Source organism: Neomonachus schauinslandi, chromosome 5, assembly GCF_002201575.2.
Source record: "Neomonachus schauinslandi chromosome 5, ASM220157v2, whole genome shotgun sequence".
NCBI lineage: Eukaryota > Metazoa > Chordata > Mammalia > Carnivora > Phocidae > Neomonachus > Neomonachus schauinslandi.
The window spans coordinates 78,936,313-78,956,318 of NC_058407.1; the positions used below are offsets into that span (position 1 = coordinate 78,936,313).

Genomic DNA, 20,006 nt, shown 5'->3' on the forward strand with positions numbered 1-20,006 from the left:
CCGGATCACTGGGAAAGCACTTTCTAAAGTATTACCCAACTTCGCTCACACAATGATGTGGCCCTTACTGTGAGAGAACAGAACTTTTCTGAAAACAAATGGCTGAATTGAGTGCATTTTCTACAAATTTTCCTTTGTTTTTATAGTGTCCTGCCTTTTGAAATTAATTTTTCAGCATAAAAACTGCTGAGGACACCTATTCATTTGCACAAATTTTCCTAGTCTCTATTCGACTCATTTTAAAACAAACTAAAAAACAGAAAGCTGAAGAAGAATTGCACCCATTTAATGTGGCTTTTCCAAGTCTAATTTTTTTCATTCCTCAGTGGCAGGGCCTTTCAAAGGAGTACAAAAGCTACACCCAATTTATTTCTCATCCTAAACACAACCCAGCCAAATGGAAAACATTATCAGCCATCTTAACCAGGAGAAAAACACAAAGCCAAGCCACATCAAACCAATATATATATATATATATATTTTAGATTAGGATTTTTCACACAAAAGTACTTTAATGAACCCATGCAATGAACAAATGTAATCACAATTTAACATCATATTTTGAACTAATTTCTCTTCCTCAAATAGTCCCAATGGTGGCTAATTCACCTATAATACCTCTCAGCTACTGGGTAGAGTATAGTAAACTTAATTGTTTTATATATCCTGAGGCATACAAAGAAAGGTCAGTCAAACACAAAGAGGTTCCCAGTATCTTATATACATATATGACTGAGACAAAAAATCTGCACTGGATAAGTAAAATTGGGCTTAAGCAACAACAGATCCCGCCCTAAAGTAGGGAGACCTGACAAGTTAAGCCCCCCCACCCCTACCCCCTAAAAGACAAGGTCTCACTCCCATCTTACAACCAGGAGGCATAAATTAAAACACTTAAGAGCATAAATTAAAACTCTTAGGAGTTGTTTTCTCAGACGTTAGCCGTAAGAAAGCTAATACTGACGCCTTTTCCGAAGAACCGGCTTCTATCAAAACTCATCACAAAAGTTATGTGACACCTACAAGAGCGTTGGTTCTGCATTTTACCCAGTGAGAACAACAGCATCACAGTTTTTGGACAAGCCACCACTTCCAGCACCTCCAGCTCTTCCCGCCCCTCCTCCCCCATTTCTTTTAATATCCTTCCTCCAAACTTGTAACACGAAAAGGGATCCCACAAAACAAAAGCAGCATCAGTAAACGGGGAGGCTACTGGTTTTGAAAATAAAGTTTGTTCCTTTGCTGTCAACCTGATAACTTTTTAAAGATGAAACGTCTCCTACTCGATCGGGTACAACCTTTCCTAGTCCCTTACCAAACAACCACTCGTTTGCCCCCGACAGTAAAGAGAAAAAAAGGGAGTGGGAGAAAATGATATTGAAAAGAGGGTCTACGGTGCCAGGGGTAGGGACAGATTTTTGAGACCGGTGTTTGAACACTCCGTGCTTCTGGGAGCTGGGAGGCTTTACTGTGTCGATCTGAGAAATGTTTAGCAATCTGACGCATCAGTTTTTAGGAATGGTACACAAGCAGCCCCCACAATTTGAGCCATGCCTAGAATCCTTCTTCTCGGTGACATCGGCTGGAGGGCACGGGACGGGCGAGCGGGGGGTACCAGGAGAGGTTCCGCGACATTTGTTATTGTTTATGAAGCCCAGGCAGGGACCGGGATCGGGGTGCTCGGGGGCCGAGGAGTGGAAGGGGAGAGGAGCAGGGAAGCACAAAGATTCCTCCCGGGGCCCGGGGCTACCTCTCCGGGGACTGGGGGCTAGTAGCCCCTCGGGGAACAAGAGGGCCAAGGCCGTCGCTGGAGCTTCACTGGAGACATTGCCAGCCCCGACATTAGCCCGGCTGTCCCTGGACACCCAAAGACACAGAAGATCTCCCCCGGCTCCTGCACACAGAGTTGGGGCCGGCGCAGCCAGCGGTGCCCCTCAGCCGCGGCCGCCGCGCGCCGCATCCGCGTACTCACCTGCCTCCGGTCGCGCCCGCGGCCGGCTCAGCCTCCGCACGGACCGCAGCCGCTCCGGGGCCCGTCCGCTCCCTTTTGCCCGCTCCGCCCTCGCCCCGCCCCCGGGAGGTGGCACCCGCGGCCGCGCCGGAATCTCGGGGCGGCCTTACTGAACTCTCGCGAGCCCTCCTTCCTCGGCTTCTCGGTGGCTGGGCCGGTCAGACTCGGCCCTGACGTCATACGCACCACAGCCGGAAGTAGCCTTCTGTCGTCAACGCCCGCTCGTCTGCCCCACCCACCTACTCCTGGTGAATTCCTGATGGCCCTGGAGGAGTGGACTGGACAGTCACTACTTCCCTCATTCATCAACCTCACCTCACTTACCTCTTCTCTATTCAAAGCCGGTCCACAGCTGGTTCTTGTAAGAGTGCCCAGTGTGTTGCCATTAGTCACGTGTCCTAAGTGACAGAGTTTTTCTTAATACTTCACAAGGTAATGCAAAGAATGCAAAGAATAAGTCACAATGTAACGCAAAGAAATGGAAAGGGGTTTAGAGATAATCCCCACGAATCCACCCATTTTGCAGATTAGGAAAGGGTGGTCAACAAAGATGGTTTGGCTGACCAACTTGCTTAATCAGTAGCTGTGGGATCTAGAAGCCACCCGGGTTCCTTGACCCTTTTCCATCTCACCGTGACTCCACTGCAAAGACTTGAAAGGGATTCAAATTTGGAAAAGCCACAAAAAACTTGGAGGCATTCACGAAAAACTTGCTTAGGTTGTCTTGGAAAATCTAAAATAACTGATAGTACTGGGCTGCTTTATGTAGGATCTGAGAACTAGGAGGAAAATCCCTGCAGTATGACTCAAAAGGGACGGCTTTGTGAAGATGATGCATTTGACTTTGGAGAAAAAAGTTACTGGGCAAACCAAATAAGAGAATCGTTCCCAATTACTGTCAACAAATTTATCTTCGATCTGAATATTGGAGGTGTTACAAAATACCCTTGGCTTTTAGAGACTACTAAGACAAGATGTAAAGCTGGTATTGTGCTTGCAGAAAACATAATTATCTTTAGTTTCACCAAGAGGAAGTGATAGATGCAAAAGAGGTAGGGAAGCATCATAACATCACTTCTCTCTCTCTCTCTCTTTTTTTACACCCTGTGCTTTCTCATATATAGCTTGGTAACAGAAAAAGCACTACTTTGGTAATTAGTGTATTCCTGAGGAAATCAGTTCCACTGATATATGGTCCTTTTGAGACTCAAATAACAATTGCCATATACGAGTATAAGGAGGTTTAATTGTGATCAAACATGCTTGACAGAGGCCTGTACACTTCTCTCCCTCCACACCTCTCTCCCTCCACCACACACATACATATATTAATTCAAATGAGTAGAATGGAGAACAGTTTATGGAGTGTTCTATAGCAAATTTATGCTTTCAAATATGCCATACATTTTTCATAACACTGGAGTAATATGGACTAGTCTAGGGTATCAGAGTAGGATAATATGGAGGCTAAAGCTTTGACCTCCAGTTTCTAAACTGAGGCTATTCTAAACAAATTCCCACAGGAAGCTGTTGAAAGTGCCTAAACTGAAATAAATTAGAGCCATATGCCCTTCAGGAAGCTTGGTGAAATCTGGGGACCTTTCTCAGAATATTGTTCTTAAATGCATAAAATAAACTGTCTAGGGCTACAAAGGAAATCGATTTTATTGACATATAGTTATCAAAATACTAAAAAGTGAATTTTTGATATAGTTATGTGATCAGCAGCTTCTAAGATGACTCCCAATAATCCTCATTTCTGGTATTCCTGTCTTGTGCAACCCCCTCCTCTTGAGTATGGATCTAGTGACTTGGTTCTGAAAAATAAAATACAGCAAAACTGATGGGATGTCACATATCATGAGTAAGTTACAAAAAGAATCTGCCTCCATCTTGCTATCCTCTCTTGCTCGCTCTGGAAGAAACCAGCTTGCCATGCTGTGACCTATCTTATGGAGAGGCTCACTTGGCAGGGAACTGAGAGAGGTCTTTGATCAGCAGCCCCCAAAGAATTGAGGCACTCAGTCCAACAACCCATGAAGAACTGCCAGCAACCTGAGTGAGCTTGGAAGCAGATTCTTTCCCAGGTGAGCCTTGAGGTGAGAGCAGCTCTAGCGGACACCTTGATTGCAGCCTGGGAAAGGACCCTGAGCCACAGACCCAGCTAAACCATGTCAGCTTCCTGGCCCACAGAGACCTTGAAATAATAAGTATTTGTTGTGTAAGCCCCTAGTTTGGGGGGTACTTTATTACACAAAGATAACAGATAAAAGATAAACTCTTATTATCAACTCTCTCAGACATTAGAATTAAAGCCCAGGTAATAAACTCAGTTAACAGATATAGACCATGGCCACTGCTAACTTTATTAACCTACAGTTGAACATGAATTTTTATTCCCTAGCTTTCACTTATTCCTTCTTCTCCAAATCTATGCTAAACATAGATAGACAGGCTAAAATCTTAGGCTGGAAATTGAGAAAAATTGTGGTTGGAAACCTCTACAGCTCACAGAATTCACCAGATATTTGTTTTCGGCATGTAAGCTGAAATTGTAAGCTCCCTGACCAAAGTGACTCTATAGTATTACCTTTACTCTTCTAGGCCTGCCTCATAGTAAGTAACCAATGAATGCCAAATGATGACAGTAAATAATAATAGAAGGAAACTATTGGGCGCCTGGGTGGCTCAGTTGGTTAAGCAACTGCCTTCGGCTCAGGTCATAATCCTGGAGTCCTGGGATCGAGTCCCGCATCGGGCTCCCTGCTCAGCAGGGAGTCTGCTTCTCCCCCTGACCCTCCCCACTCTCATGCTCTCTCTATCTCATTCTCTCTCTCAAATAAATAAATAAAATCTTAAAAAAAAAAAAAAAGAAGGAAACTATTAACAAAATCTTCCCACTGGGTGAGTAAAGCTGCTTTTCTATATATGCAGCTTTGCAATTGTGGGATATGGCCAAAGCAGTATTTGGAGGATAGTTTATTGCTTTTTTTTTTTTTTTAAAGATTTTATTTATTTATTTGAGACAGAGAGAATGAGAGAGACAGAGAGCACATGAGAGGGGGAAGGGTCAGAGGGAGAAGCAGGCTCCCCGCCGAGCAGGGAGCCCGATGCGGGACTCGATCCCGGGACTCCAGGACCATGACCTGAGCCGAAGGCAGTCGCTTAACCAACTGAGCCACCCAGGCGCCCGATAGTTTATTGCTTTAAATGCATTTAACAGAATACACAAAATGTAAAAACAGATGAACCAAGCTCTTAACTCTAACTTGAAAAAGAAAAGAAATCTAAAGAAAGTAGAAGGATGTAAAGACTAGTACAGAATCCTTTTGAGGGGTCCATGGCCCTTATCTGCACCATGTATTACAGATCAAAACATAATCAATCCTAGATATAACTCTGTTTTTCAAATGGATGTAAATTCTATTATGATTAACAAATTCAAATACAGTTCTAAAATACAAAGGCAGAAATTAATACAAGAGGGAATTTTTTTAAAAAGACTGAAATTGACCTATAATAACCGAAAGGTGATTCTTTGAAAAGTCCAGGAAGTAGGAAAAACTTTGGTAAGACTAATTCAGGAACAAAAAGAAAAGACACAAACAGTAAGAATGATAATGAAGATGTAACTGGTATGGAGATTTTTTTTTTAAAGAATAAGAAATTATGATTAAAAAAGAGAGACTATTAAGACAGGCTGGTTGAGCACTCTCCTCTGTGTGAATAAAAGAGTAATGTTAATTCCTGATTCACTCCACGTTTAGACTAAAGAGCAACTAATATTTACTGAGTCTGTGTGTCGAGCATTGTGTTCTTTGCTTGTACTATCTCATTTAATTCTTACAATAAGCCTGTGAGTTAGGTACTATTATCCCCAGTTTTCAGATAATGAAACTGAGGCTCAGCGAGCTATAGTGACTTACATCAGGTCACCCCAGATAGCGAATGAGAAAGGCAACCACTCAGATTCCCAATAGTAGACAAAAGAAGCACTACTGAACAAAAGCAAAAGCAAGAAATCTGGAGATAGAGATACTTGTTTCAAGTCACTTGCCTACTTACAACATGCACAGTGAATGTTAGCTATTACTGTTATGATAATTCCCATACTTTAAATGGGTTTAAGACTATACCACCTCAAACACACAAGAGATAAGGGGAAATTCACTTTCAAGGATGTTTATCCCCGCATTATTTATTCACAACTATGAAAAGTTGGAATCAACCCAGATGCCTAAAGGCAGGGGTCAGTGCAATAAATTACGGTGGATCCATACAGTGTAATAGCACATATGTGTTAGAAATCATAAGTAGATCAATGATTAACATGGGAAGATGTTCAGATATATTAATAGATTTGAGAATTCTTTTAAAGCAGGTTGCCAAGAGTGTAATATCCTTTGTACGAAAATTATTTGAAAAATAACACGTGTATATGTGTAGACATTCATAATATGCACGTTCATATGCATATTTCAAGACTGAAAAGAAAGACACTAAAATAGAAGTTTTCTCTCACTGTGATTATGAAAAAAAATTATGATGTACAATGTTATACCAGTAGATTTTTAAAATTTTTTTAAAGGAGAGAGAGAAAGAATAGGTGCTTTTCAGTTTTCCATGAAGGCTGTCCTGATGGAAATCTATTACTTTTCTTACTATGGAAAAAAAATGAAAAGTTTATGGAATAATGCCTTTCCAGTATGACCTGGAGAGTGTTTGATTCCTAGCTACTCTTTTCATAGTCCTGACTTTCAAAGGGGCTCTAGCTCAGCCAGGCTAAGTGTAATTGAGTTTCTTTGAAAATAAATGCTCTGTTCTGTAAGCTTCTGGGGCCTTTCACTGGACCATTTGATCAAACACATGACAATCCATTCAGAACTCTCACCAGACTGTCTTCCACAAAGCCCTTTATAAACCTGAAAACAATGACTTTTAATTGATCCCTGCTTTAATTGTTAACCTGCTTGACTAAATGGCAAACATTTTATCACTAAGGGTCTAAAGCATTCCCACATTTGGGATCTTTCTCCCCCAAAGTGAAAAGCACCTATGTAAAACAGATGCCTGAAGAGAAGCATTAAGGAAAAGTAAAAAATGCATTATATTGAACTACCTCTTTGCGTTATGTTTATTGCTCTGCAAAGGGTAATAAAGAACCAAACAGGATTTTAATTCCAAGGACCTAGTTCTGTTACTAGCTGTATGATCTAGGACAGATCAAAAAAGTTATCTGAAGTCTTATTTCTGCATCTGCAAAGTGAAGAATTTCAACACAACAGTTGCTGCAAAGATGAAATATAATTACGTATGATAAAAGCGCTTTAAGAACAATAAAACCCGTTGCCATAATGGAAATAATACTAGATTGAAGATAGAAAAATCTCAATATCAATAGCTACCTCCTAGGATCACTATGAGGCTTAAGTGAAATTAAATGAGATAAATTAAGCACCTAAGGACTCAGAACCTATTCACATTCAGTTCAAGTTAATTACCATTTCTGCTAATAATAATATTCAGCAGTATAACAGAAACACGCATTTCAGAATGGAACCCTCTTTTCTCTTGTCAACTACAAGTCAAATGGATTCTCTGAATTTAAGGAATAATTTTGGTGATGTTAACAGCCATGAAGAGAAAAAGATTCCCTGCCAGACCTTTCCTGCTTTGATTCTTGTCTGCTTTCCATTGATTCTTAGAAATTCCTGATACTAACAGAGATGCAGATACAGTGGATTTTCCATGTGAAAATTTTCACTATTTCCTAGTGAAATAGGAAATCTAGTGCATGAGTAAGATGACGCCAAGTGATGCTGCAGTAACAGACCATCATGGAATTTTAGTGGCTTCAGATGGTGAAGATTTATTTATTGTTTTTGCTTTATGACCTTTGTAGGTCGTCAGTAAGGCTTTGCTCATTGGAGGCACTGGGGCTTCGGGGCCGGTAGGGCGGCCATCGTCTTGAACATTGCTAGTCCTCATGCCAGAAGGAAAAGAAGAGTGGAGGGTCTCAGGTAGAGGTTTCTTCTTACAACCCATTGGCCAGAAGTTGTTGCATGGCCCTATGCAAATAAAAGGGAGCCAGGCAATAGAATTTTTTATTTTCCAGGACAGAGAGAAAACCAGAAATATTTGGCAATTGTACCAATGACTACGCACATTGTATATTGGGCATGTGAAATTGTACTGGTTATGGGAAAACCACTGTCCAAATGCTATTAGGATTCCCTTATCCCCACCTCCTAAAGAAAACCTGACAGTTTTAGTTTCTTAGAAAGGAAAAAAAAAAAGATAGTAGGAAGGGAAAAATGAAGGGGGGGAAATCGGAGGGGGAGACGAACTGTGAGAGACTATGGACTCTGAGAAACAAACTGAGGGTTCTAGAGGGGAGGGGGGTGGGAGGATGGGATAGCCTGGTGATGGGTATTAAAGAGGGCACATACTGAATGGAGCACTGGGTGTTATACACAAACAATGAATCATGGAACACTACATCAAAAACTAAGGATGTAATGTATGGTGATTAACATAACATAATAAAAAATGTAAAAATATATATATATATAATTATTCTTACTACTCCTAACTTCTAATTTTTACCAAATACAATATACTTAAGTTATATTCAAAAAAAGATAAAAGAAAGGAAAACTGCAGGGGCGCCTGGGTGGCTCAGTCAGTTAAGCATCTGCCTTCAGCTCAGGTCATGATCCCAGAGTCCTGGGATCGAGCCCCACGTTGGGCTCCCTGCTCAGCGGAGAGCCTACTTCTCCCTCTCCCTCTGCCTGCCGCTCTGCCTACTTGTGCTCTCTCGCTATCTCTCTGTCAAATAAATGGATAAAATCTTTAAAAATAAATAAATTAATTAAATAAATAAATAAATAAAAAGGAAAACTGCAAGACACTAGGATATTTTGTGATGATACATGCTATATTAGATATGGTTTAAAATTTTTAACATCAAGTTAAAAAAGAAAAAAAGAAATTTGTCTGGTGTCTTCAGTTTCCTAAAAATGATCTTCATTGACCTTAGAAATTTACTAACATTACAATTAAATTTTTAAAAGACTTTTTCTTTTTAAAACTGAGAAGTGGTTTTTTCCTTAAATTTTTTTATCTTCCCCATTCCTAATTTTAGGGTTGAGTACAAAAATTTCATTTTCTCAAGTAAGAGAAAGAAGCCTCCACCAAAGACTGTTTTTCATCATAATAGTTGAATTCAACTTATAAAAAACCCATTGATATTTAATGTAGGCAGCCTAAGAAAAGCTAAAATAATTTGAATCCATTCTAGTAAATTATTATACTCACTTTGTTGTAGAGTACCTATTCATATCCTGTGATTCTAGCACTTGAAATTATTATACTTTAAAAATCGAATACTTTCCAGTTTTAAAAGGAATTTTAAACTCCTCTATTTTTAACAGTAAGTCATTTGTGTATAGTTTGGTTTTAGATCTGCACTAGAATTCTTATACTTTATTTGGCTTTTCCTCTATAATATATTAGCCATTTAATGTGGAATATGTAAAACACAGTTGATTTCTTTAAAAGTAATTATGACTCTACTTCAAAGTCTGAATTGTTAGAATCAGCTCTTTAGAGATGGTGTGAGGTCTCAGAAAATCTGTAAATTAAGAGGTTTTAGTTTGGCTTTCTTTTTTATAACTTCCATCTTTTGGGATGGGGATTTCTTTCCTTTTCTTATAGCCACCCTATTCAGTGACTCTAAGTGCAGGTCCTACTCCTTCCACAAAGCACTTTATAAACCTGGAAACAATGACTTTTAATTGATCCCTGCTTTAATTGTTAACCTGCTTGACTAAATGGCAAACATTTTATCACTAAGGGTCTAAAGCATTCCCACATTTGGGATCTTTCTCCCCCAAAGTGAAAAGCACCTATGTAAAACAGATGCCTGAAGAGAAGCATTAAGGAAAAGTAAAAAATGCAGGCGCCTGGGTGGCTCAGTTGGTTAAGCGACTGGCTTCAGCTCAGGTCATGATCCTGGAGTCCCGGGATCGAGTCCCGCATCGGGCTCCCTGCTTGGCAGGGAGTCTGCTTCTCCCTCTAACCCTCCTCCCTCTCATGCTCTCTGTCTCTCATTCTCTCTCTCTCTCAAATAAATAAATAAAATCTTTAAAAAAAAAAAAGGAAAAGTAAAAAATGCATTATGTTGAACTATCTCTTTGCGTTATGTTTATTGCTCTGCAAAGGGTAATAAAGAACCAAACAGGATTTTAATTCCAAGGACCTAGTTCTGTTACTAGCTGTATGATCTAGGACAGATCAAAAAAGTTATCTGAAGTCTTATTTCTGCATCTGCAAACCTCACACCATAACTCCTTCAGTTATCTGCTTTATTTTTAAATTTTTTAAAATATATTTATTTATGTATTTATTTTCAATTTTTTTTTAATGTTGAAATGCCTGGGACTGAAGGAACAGTCCAGATAGAGAATGTCTCTAACTCAAACCCCCAGGGTGGCGTGGGTACAAGTAGATGTTCCTACTGCATTCTGAGTCTGGAGGGAAAGTCAGACATGGGGCAACTAGCAGACCTGTTTTCCATGGTTTGAAGTAAATTGTCCATGCTCAGAGGCAGAGAATAGGACAGACCAAGTGGGCAAGCAGAACAGAGGGTCTCTACCAGGTCACATTGGATGTCAGAAAGAGGATCACATTTGGGGTCCACCTCTGGACTAAGGGCTGATTCCTTAGCCTTGTGGTTTGGGGCACATTTCTTAAACTTTCTAAACTTCAATTACCTCATCCATAATAGGGATAATTTAGGAGGTCCTCATTAACAGAAGATAATTTTTACTAAGAAACAAAAATTAAGATATTGGAAGGAGAGTTAGTATTTTCTAGTAAATATAGAAAAAAATTATGTTACATGTATTTTATGATAAAAATTTTTAGGGTACAATAACAGCTATGTAGTACTTAGACTGGGCAAAGGCTGAATCACGTTAGGGATTTTTTTAGCATAATTTTTCTGACACAATTGTATGATATTATGGATTAACATCCCTTCAGTTGACATTGGACATTACATCACAATCATACAGAGAGGGTCACTCTTGAAAAAAATACCTGTTTGCTGAGATCTTTTGATGTTCACATTTTTCTCTTTTAAACCTTTGTTTTCAACAGTTTCCACTGTTGAAGCAGTTAAAACAATTGAACTTCCTTCTCAGTTATCTCTTCCAACTAGGAGATGTCAACTTTATGGCAAATTCCTAGTACTGGGTTCAAGGGAATGCACATTTTACACTTCTACACTTATTGCCCAACCACTCTCCAGAGAGTGTACTAATTTTCACTCTAACCAGCACACAATACAAGCAAATTCCCACTTCCCCACATGCTTGTTCATGCTAGGCTTTATCTATATTTTTAATCTTGCCCAAGAAAGACTAAGACCTTGGGATACTATTAGAGAGAGACCCTGGTGTTAAACAGAAGAGAAGTTTATGTGGAGACTCATTTTGTGATAGGTCAATTGGCTAGTCACCATTTTAATGTTTTAATGACTTTTGCTTCTTCAGACAGTCTTGCAACAGTGGGGATTCAAGGAATGAGTACCTGGATGAGAAAGGCCCTCTCCCTCCATCTGAGAGAGTTGTGAAAGCTAAATTAGATAAAAGTACGTAAAATGACAGCTACTTCATAGGCACACCATCAAAGCTCCTCTTCTTCCTTTCAGCACTGGGGCTACGGTTGAGGTCAAGAGGGTAGGGAAGTAAGTCACAGATCCTGGGGCTTATTTGAACATAGAGAATTCAAGTAGGGTCTGGGGCAGACAAGATCATCACTCGTGTTGGTTGATGCTCTGTTGATCATTTTCTTTTTGCTGAGTAGGTCTATAAATCTAGAGATAGGGATTGTGGGGGAGAAGTTACTGGATCTGCCTCTCATTCTGCTACATTCTCCAACCACCCGGTGAGGTTGTTGTTTTCAGAGGGTTACCGCACACACTTTATGCTGATTTGGTTTCCTGGAGGAAGTAACCCAAATAGGGCTTTCAAAAAATTGATTCTTTTTTCTGATTAGGCCACACAGGCAGGGCCTTGTTGACAAGGTTAAGGAGATTATCTTCATGTACTAGCAATAGGAAGCTCTTGAAGGGTTTTAGGCAGAGGGGTGACATGTCACATTTGCATTTTAAAAATACTCTGACAATAGTGTGAAGAATTAGTCTGAGGGGAACCAGAGTGGATAGTAGCAGACCATTAGGGGGCTGAGTTTTATATTTATAAGCACTACGTTGTGTATCATAAATGGTCTGGGGAATAATACCATGGTAAGCAGAAATGAGTATCTGGTCTACCGGTAGGTAATTTCCACTGGGGCTGAACAGTGCAAAGAGGATCAGATATTAAAAATCAGATAAAGTCAGATCAATCATCTTACTCATCAAGCAAATTTCTGATTTCATTTCCATTTAAATTTTCTTATGGGTTAAGGGTGTGCTAATTAGCTAACAGAAATGGTTGCTGGACAATTACATTTTTCATTATGAATTGCTACATGTTCTTTTCTGAATTACATTATCCTTACTCTGTATTAATCTCTCTAAGTTTGATTATCTCTGACAAAGTTAAATTTCTGGACATGCAAAGCTAAGGATCAAACTCTGTCCTAAGCAATCTAGACAGAGTTTCTTGTTAACATCTTTGTGTTGTTCTCTGGCTATAATAATTCCTATGGTAGAATCATGCTGGAGTAAAATTCTTATAGGAAGATTAATACACATACTAACTTTAATCATTTTAATGTTTAAAATAGGCCAGTTGTAATGCTTGAAATATTATATATTATTATATTATATTATGTTATATTATATTATATCTCACATATATAATGGCCCAGTTTTAGGTTGGGTTTCCTGGGAAGAAAACTCTGAAACCCTCGGGTTAACCTGTGCAGGAGATTTATTAGGGAGTGATCTCCGGAACCACTCAGGTAGGAGAGAGAAAGCTGCAGGGTTAGGCAGAGGGAGAACTTGAACACAGATGCAGGTGCAGCAGAGGCCTCAGCCTATCCCACAGGAAGCTTTGGAGTTGGGATGACCCTTCAGAGTTGTCCGAGTTGAGGCAAGGGGCCAGGCCTTTGTACCCCAACCCCAACCAACTGTTGAATGGAGAGGCAGCTTAGCTGGCTGAAGGAATAGCTGGAGGGGGACTTGGCTGTGGGCTCTCAGAAGCCAATGTTCCCAGCAGCCATGGATTTGAGTGATGCACTACAGCATCCACTACCAGCCCACTGAAGGCTTTGTCCTTGGGCCAAGGCTTTTATATTGCATACACCAATAAAACACTGCTCTTCAAAAATGCCCCATTTTGCCTCCTGATATGATATACTGAGGTAATATCACTTCTGTATTATCCTGCTTACCCTCAATCTAATCATAAAAAGCATCAGACAAATAAAAAGTGAGAGATATTACATAAAATAACTGGCCTATACTCTTCAAAATGTCAATGTCAGGGTGCCTGGGTGGCTCAGGCAGTTAAGCATCCAACTCTTGGTTTCGGCTCAGGTCGTGATCTCAAGGTCATGAGATCGAGCCCCAGGTCAGGCTCCACACTGAGCGTGGAGCCCACATAAGATTCTCTCTCTCCCTCTGCCCCTCTCCACCCATTGTGCATGCACACTCTTTCTCCCTAAAAAAAAAAAAAGCAAATGCCATTTAAAAAAGACAGACTCAGAAATTGTTCCAGATTTTAAAAGACTAGAGAAATAAGACAGCTAAACAAAACATTTCAGCTCCAATTTATTTCTTGAACAGAATTTTGTTATTATTTGCTATTAAAGACATTATCGGGACAATTGGCAAAAATAAATTAGATAATGTTAATGTAAATTTTTTATTCTGATCATTGTTCCATGGTTACATAAGAGAATATCCTTGTTCCTACGAAATACACACAGCAATACTTAAGCATAAGAGGGTAAAATGTTCCATTTGAACAATACCATTTATTTTTATCTCAAATATTCCCAATTTTTCCCTCAGAAAAAACACAGTATCTGTAATGGAGAACATGACATTTTCAGTAACTAGGACTAATTACATCTGATAGAAATGTGTTTACCTAGAATTCATACGAGGAGAATAGATTGTTTTCTAAAAGGGCTCTTTTTGGGGTGCCTGGGTGGCTGAGTCAGTTGAGCATCCAACTCTTGATTTCAGCTCAGGTCATGATCTCAGGGTTGTGAAATCTAGCCCCACATCAGTCTCTGCAGTCAGTGGGGAGTCTGCCTGAGATTCTCTCTCCTTTTCCTCTGCCCCTCCCCCCACTTGTGTGTGCACTCTCTCTCAAATAAATAAATCTTTAAAATAAATAAATAAATAAATAAATAAATAAATAAATAAATAAAATAAAAGGACCCTTTCTCATGGTTCTTTACAAAAGCCAAGTGGCTTCATTTATTTCAGACTTGTGCAACTACCTCCTTCCTGCCTATGTATTTTGCTCTTTAGGTCCAAAGGCCCTGTACGATTTACCTTCCTTGATATCTTTTTAAACAACGGTTTGTAAACATAAATAAATAAATAAGAAATAAACAACAATTTGTTGTGAATTAGTTCCATTTTACATAAATATTATTAGTGAACCCCCATGGGAATTACAGTACCTTAAAAAATGCTGAAGTCATCCTGTTTGTTCAATCAGTAAGGTGCTTTGAATCCGGCTGAGTCTGAATAAAAAAAGAATAACATTGTTATAAACTTTTTTTTTTAAAGAGTTTATTTATTTATTTGACAGAGAGAGACACAGCGAGAGAGGGAACAGAAGCAGGGGGAGTGGGAGAGGGAGAAGCAGGGTTCCTGTGGAGCAGGGAGCCCGAAGTGGGGCTCGATCCCAGGACCTTGGGATCATGACCTGAGCCGAAGGCAGACGCTTAACGACTGAGCCACCCAGGCACCCCATTGTTATAAACTTTTATAGTTACTTCATGCTTTCTGCAAAGGCTCCCAAAGTAATTTACAGGCATTTAGTTAAGCAGTGAATACTCCTATGAGCACATTATAAATTATTCTCGTTTTAAAGATGATTCAGGGTGCCTAAGTGGCTCAGTCAGTTAAGCATCTGGCTTTGGCTTAGGTCATGATCCTGAGGTCCTGGGATCGAGCCCCTCATCGGGCTCCCTGCTCAGTGGGGAGCCTGCTTCTCTCTCTCCCTCTGCTGCTCCTCCTGCTTGTGCGTTCTCTCTTTCTCTGTCAAATAAATAAGTAAAATCTTTAAAAAAAAATGATTCAGCTAAAGAAACATTAAAAGGAGATAGATACATGTGTATATATATATATACATATATAATATATTTAAGTTATTATATGTAATACAAAATTAATAGAAAACAATGCCTGCAAGATGGGCCTAATCCCCTTTATTTACTTATTTTTATACCTCTAGTGTATATCTATGGGGTAACCAACCCATCCAAGTTTGCCAAGAACCTGTCTTGGTTTTAGTACTGAAAATCCTGTGTCCTGGGAGCTCTCTTGACATTAGGCAAAGCAATTGTTAGAATGACAACCAGTCATTCTAACTATACCTTCTGTTTGTCTTTCAAAGTAAATGAATGAAAATTGATTATAAAAGTCAGAGACCCCACTAGTTAATAAATTACAGACTGGTCTTGTGGACTTGTGAACTTAAATGCTCACTCTGTTCCATAATAAAAGTGAGACTTGGGTCAACTTACATGGGCTTTTGCATTCTCCACTGAACATTTTAACTTGTCATTTTTTTTTTATAGAAGTGACTATGTAGAGCTACCCTATGACCTAGCAATTGCACTACTAGGTATTCATCCAAAGGATACAAACATAGTGATTCGAAGGGGCACATGCACCCCAATGTTTATAGCAGCAATGTCCACAATAGCCAAACTATGGAAAGAGCCCAGATGCCCATCAACAGATGAATCTATAAAGAAGACGACGTGGTACACACACACACACACACACACACACACACACGTATATATAGAGAATGGAATATTACTTAGCCATCAAAAAGGAATGAAATCTTGCCCTTTGCAATGTCACGGATGGAACTAGAGGGTATTATGCTAAGCAAAATAAGTCAATTAGAGAAAGACAAATACCCTATGATTTCACTCATATGTGGAATTTAAGAAACAAAACAAATGATTGTAGGGGGAAAAAAGGGAGAGGCAAACCAAGAAACAGACTCTTAACTATAGAGAACAAACTGGTGGTTACCAGAGAGGAGGTGGGGGGATGGGTGATATAGGTGATAGGTAGTAAGGGGTGCCTTGTTGTGATGAGCTCTGGGCATTTTATGTAAGTGTTGAATCACTAAATTTTACACCTGAAACTAATATTACACTGTATGTTAACTAATTGGAATTTAAATAAAAGCAAAAAAATGTATATTATAATTCCTAGAACACACCAAAAAAAAAAAAAAATTCTTACTCCAGTGTTCAAACCCAACCTACCTTTCTAGCTTTGTATGCTAAATTCACTTTCCTGGAACTTCTAGTCTAGTCAATGTTCAGTGAACATACTATCCTGCTTCTGCACATTTGCCCACATTGTTCTCCCTGTCCCCGAATGTCAAATCCTTTAATTTCTCAGATCCTTTCATATTCACCCCAAATATTTTTTTATTCACTCATTTATTCAGTCAGTCTTTCCAAAACCATTTCTTTTTGGTCTTCTGCTTGCCAGGCGTGATGGCAGCTATTGGAGAAGCAGTGGTGAATGAATTAGAGTTCCTCCCCTCAAGGAGATTTTTCCCTAGTGGTAGAAACAAAGAAGCACGTAGGGTTTTCAGTACCTCCATTCTGTGAGTGGGAAGCCATAAGAGGAACATTTAACTCAGTCCAAGGTGATCAGGAAGCTGAATCTAAGCTAGGACCTCACCTAGTCTAAGTCACAGTGATCCTACTGTCTCTTCTGAGGTCACTGTCCTTATCATTCATTCCACTTTTGCTTATGTGGAGCTCTGTACTATTGTATCGAACACAGGCATTTTTAAACTTTCTGTCATAGCACCCTGATGCAGTTTTAATCCTCTTAGTGGCAGAGGGCATAATCTTTCATTTCTTTTCCTCCTACCCCTCCTCCCAACTTAGAACAGTGTCTTGTGTATTTTCTAATTAACACATGGGTGCCTAGAGGAGCTCATTTTCAGTAGACTATTCAGTGCACCTGCCTGAATCTTTTGTATTCTCTCAATTTTTCCTTCAAAAAGTATTTATTGAATACTACTATATATCAATAAGCACTCTAGGTGCTTGGAATGTTGCAAGTGCTATGATAATATGTGTACAGGATACAAACAGAATAAAGGAAAGAATGATTTCTTCTTGTTTCCTTTCTGTTCCAGTTTTCATTTTTAAGGAATTGTTATATAACTTAACTAAATGTAGTTTAATTGCTATACATAATAACCATACACATGGCTATACATGAAAGCTATTTCGTTCATTTTAGTTACCTTTTAACCTCATCTTTCTTTATATATAAAACATGAATAATGTGAAAATCTATACAGTCCTAATTTATAGTGTATGATTGCTGATGATGGGGATCATTACTGATCCTTATGGGACTGCTGCTGCTAGGGTCAAGATCCAATGCTCCTGCAGGAAGCCATTCATTAACATACTTCTTATTTCTATTTTGCCAAAATCTGGCATTCTTCACAACATGTCTGGGAGTTCTGTGATGTGTTTTTTGACATTTTACGTTTTTCCTAGTGACCCTTCCTATTATGAAGCTCCCAGCCCCTTGGACCTCTACTAACTTCTCTTTCTCAGTGCTGTGCGTTCTAAGACTGGGCTCACAAGAGACTAGGAGCAACATGTAATTCTGTTTACATAGTCACTCCTTTTTTTTATTCTTTATTTAAATTCAATTTAGTTAACATATAGTGTATTATTAGTTTCAGAGGTAGAATTTAGTGATTCATCAGTTGCATACCATACTCAGGGCTCATTACATCACGTGCCCTCCTAATGCCCTTTACCCAGTTACCCCATCCCCCCACCAACAGCAACCCTCAGTTTGTTTCTTAGAGTTCAGTGTCTCTTATAGTTTGCCTCCCTCTCTATTTTCATCTTATTTTATTTTTCCTTCCCTTCCCCTAGGTTTCTTATATTCCACATATGAGTGAAATCATAGGGTACTTGTTTTTCTCTGATTGACTTACTTTGCTTAGCATAATACTGTGATATAACACCCTCTAGTTCCATCCACGTCACTGCAAAGGGCAAGATTTCATCCTTTTTTGATGGCTAAGTAATATTCCATTTTATATATATATACCACATCTTCTTTATCCATTCATCTGTTGATGGGCATCTGGGTTCTTTCCATAGTTTGGCTATTGTGGACATTGCTGCTATAAACATTGGGGTGCATGTGCCCCTTCGGATCACTATGTTTGTATTCTTTGGATAAATACCTAGCAGTGCAATATATATCATCTTTATCCATTCATCAGTCAATGGACATAAAATTCGGCTATTGTAGATAATGCTGCTATAAACATCAGGGTACATGTACCCCTTCAAATATTTTTGTATTTGAGTAAATACCTAGGAGTAAGAATTTTTAACTTGATGTTCTAGGCAAAAGTAAGGCAATAAAAATTTGAATTGGGAGATGATAAAATCAAAGAAATCCCTTAGTCTGGTGGCAGGGAATGGATGCACTGTTGAATGAGGGAAAGGAAGACACGGAGCTCAGTTAAAAGTCCACAGCAGAGGCCCAAGTTAAAAAGACAAGAACTTTGGGGGTGGCCTTGAAAAGAGAAAAGCAAAGACAGATGAGAGATATTTTGTTTGTGATCCTATCATAAAACAGATACATTCAGGAGAGACTTTGAAGAAATAATCTCTATAGTAGATTGGTTATGGGCAGGGGCAAGGAAGAATTATGTTTGGGGCCTGGATAAATGAGTGAATGAAAATTATAGCTACATGACAAAAAGAAAGAAAGGAAAAGAAAAGAAAAAGTAGGGGGATGAATTTGGTTTTGGAATGTTGCTATGGTAGCTTGGCTTGAAGATGGTTCCAAATAATTCCATCACTACCTGTACATTCAAGCTGCTTCTTCCATCAAGAGATAGAGCTTATGACCTCTCTTCCTTAATCTGGCTGGACCTAGACTGCTTTTACCAATAGAATACAGAGGAAGTTATGGTCTAGGACTTCTGAACTCAGGCATTAGGAAGGACTGGCAGCTTCCACTTCCTCCCTCTTGGAGCTTGGAGCCATCAGGAAGAAGTCTAGGATACCCTGCTGAAGAGAGATAGGCTATGGGAATAAGATGACAGATGGAAAATCATCAAGGCACCAGATGTTCAGGTCCAGCTGATATCTAACCACAACTGCCTGAGAGACTCCAAGTGAGACTCATAGAACTACCCAGCTGAGCCATCCAAGTCAACCCATGGAATCATGATTTATAATAAAAATGGTGGGCATTTTAAGCCACTAAATTGGGATGGTGGGTTAGGCAGCAATGGGTAATTACATTGGTTGCTTCTAATATAATTACAGTATATTCAAGTGAAAAAGTGCAGCAGCAGAAAATAAAGCTAAGCTGCAAGGCTGGGGCACATGCAGAAGAGCTGTGGCCTGAGAGAGAGTAGACCAGCTCGCTGGAACTCTTCATCATTCTCTTGCCATGGTCCTAGGAGTATGGAAATCCACAATTATTTTGAAGGCCTATAAATTGAACCATCAGTCTCTCTTTACTCTCCTCTCTAATGCATTAGGCAGAGTATCAGGTAGCCAGGCATTTACTTCCCATCCACTTCACACCTGCAGTAGGGTTGCCAGGCAAAATGCAGGAGGTCCAGTTAAATTTGAATTTCAGATAAACAATGAATCATTTTTAGTATAATTGTGCCCCAAAGGATTGCATGGGACATACTTATACTAAAAACCAATTCAACATCTGTCTGAAATTCAAATTTAACAGGGTACCCTGGTTTCT

The 20,006-nt window shown here is 39.4% G+C and overlaps 1 protein-coding gene across 1 annotated transcript in view; it reads right to left on the minus strand.

Annotated features, from left to right (window-relative positions):
• STK38L (serine/threonine kinase 38 like) overlaps positions 1-2,030 on the minus strand; it is an 83,425-nt gene extending 81,395 nt beyond the window's left edge. Inside the window, exon 1 of the mRNA XM_021690476.2 lies at positions 1,973-2,030. The gene's annotated coding sequence lies outside the window, so the exon portion shown is untranslated. The remainder of the gene's footprint in view (positions 1-1,972) is intronic.
• Between the last annotated feature and the right edge of the window lie 17,976 nt (positions 2,031-20,006).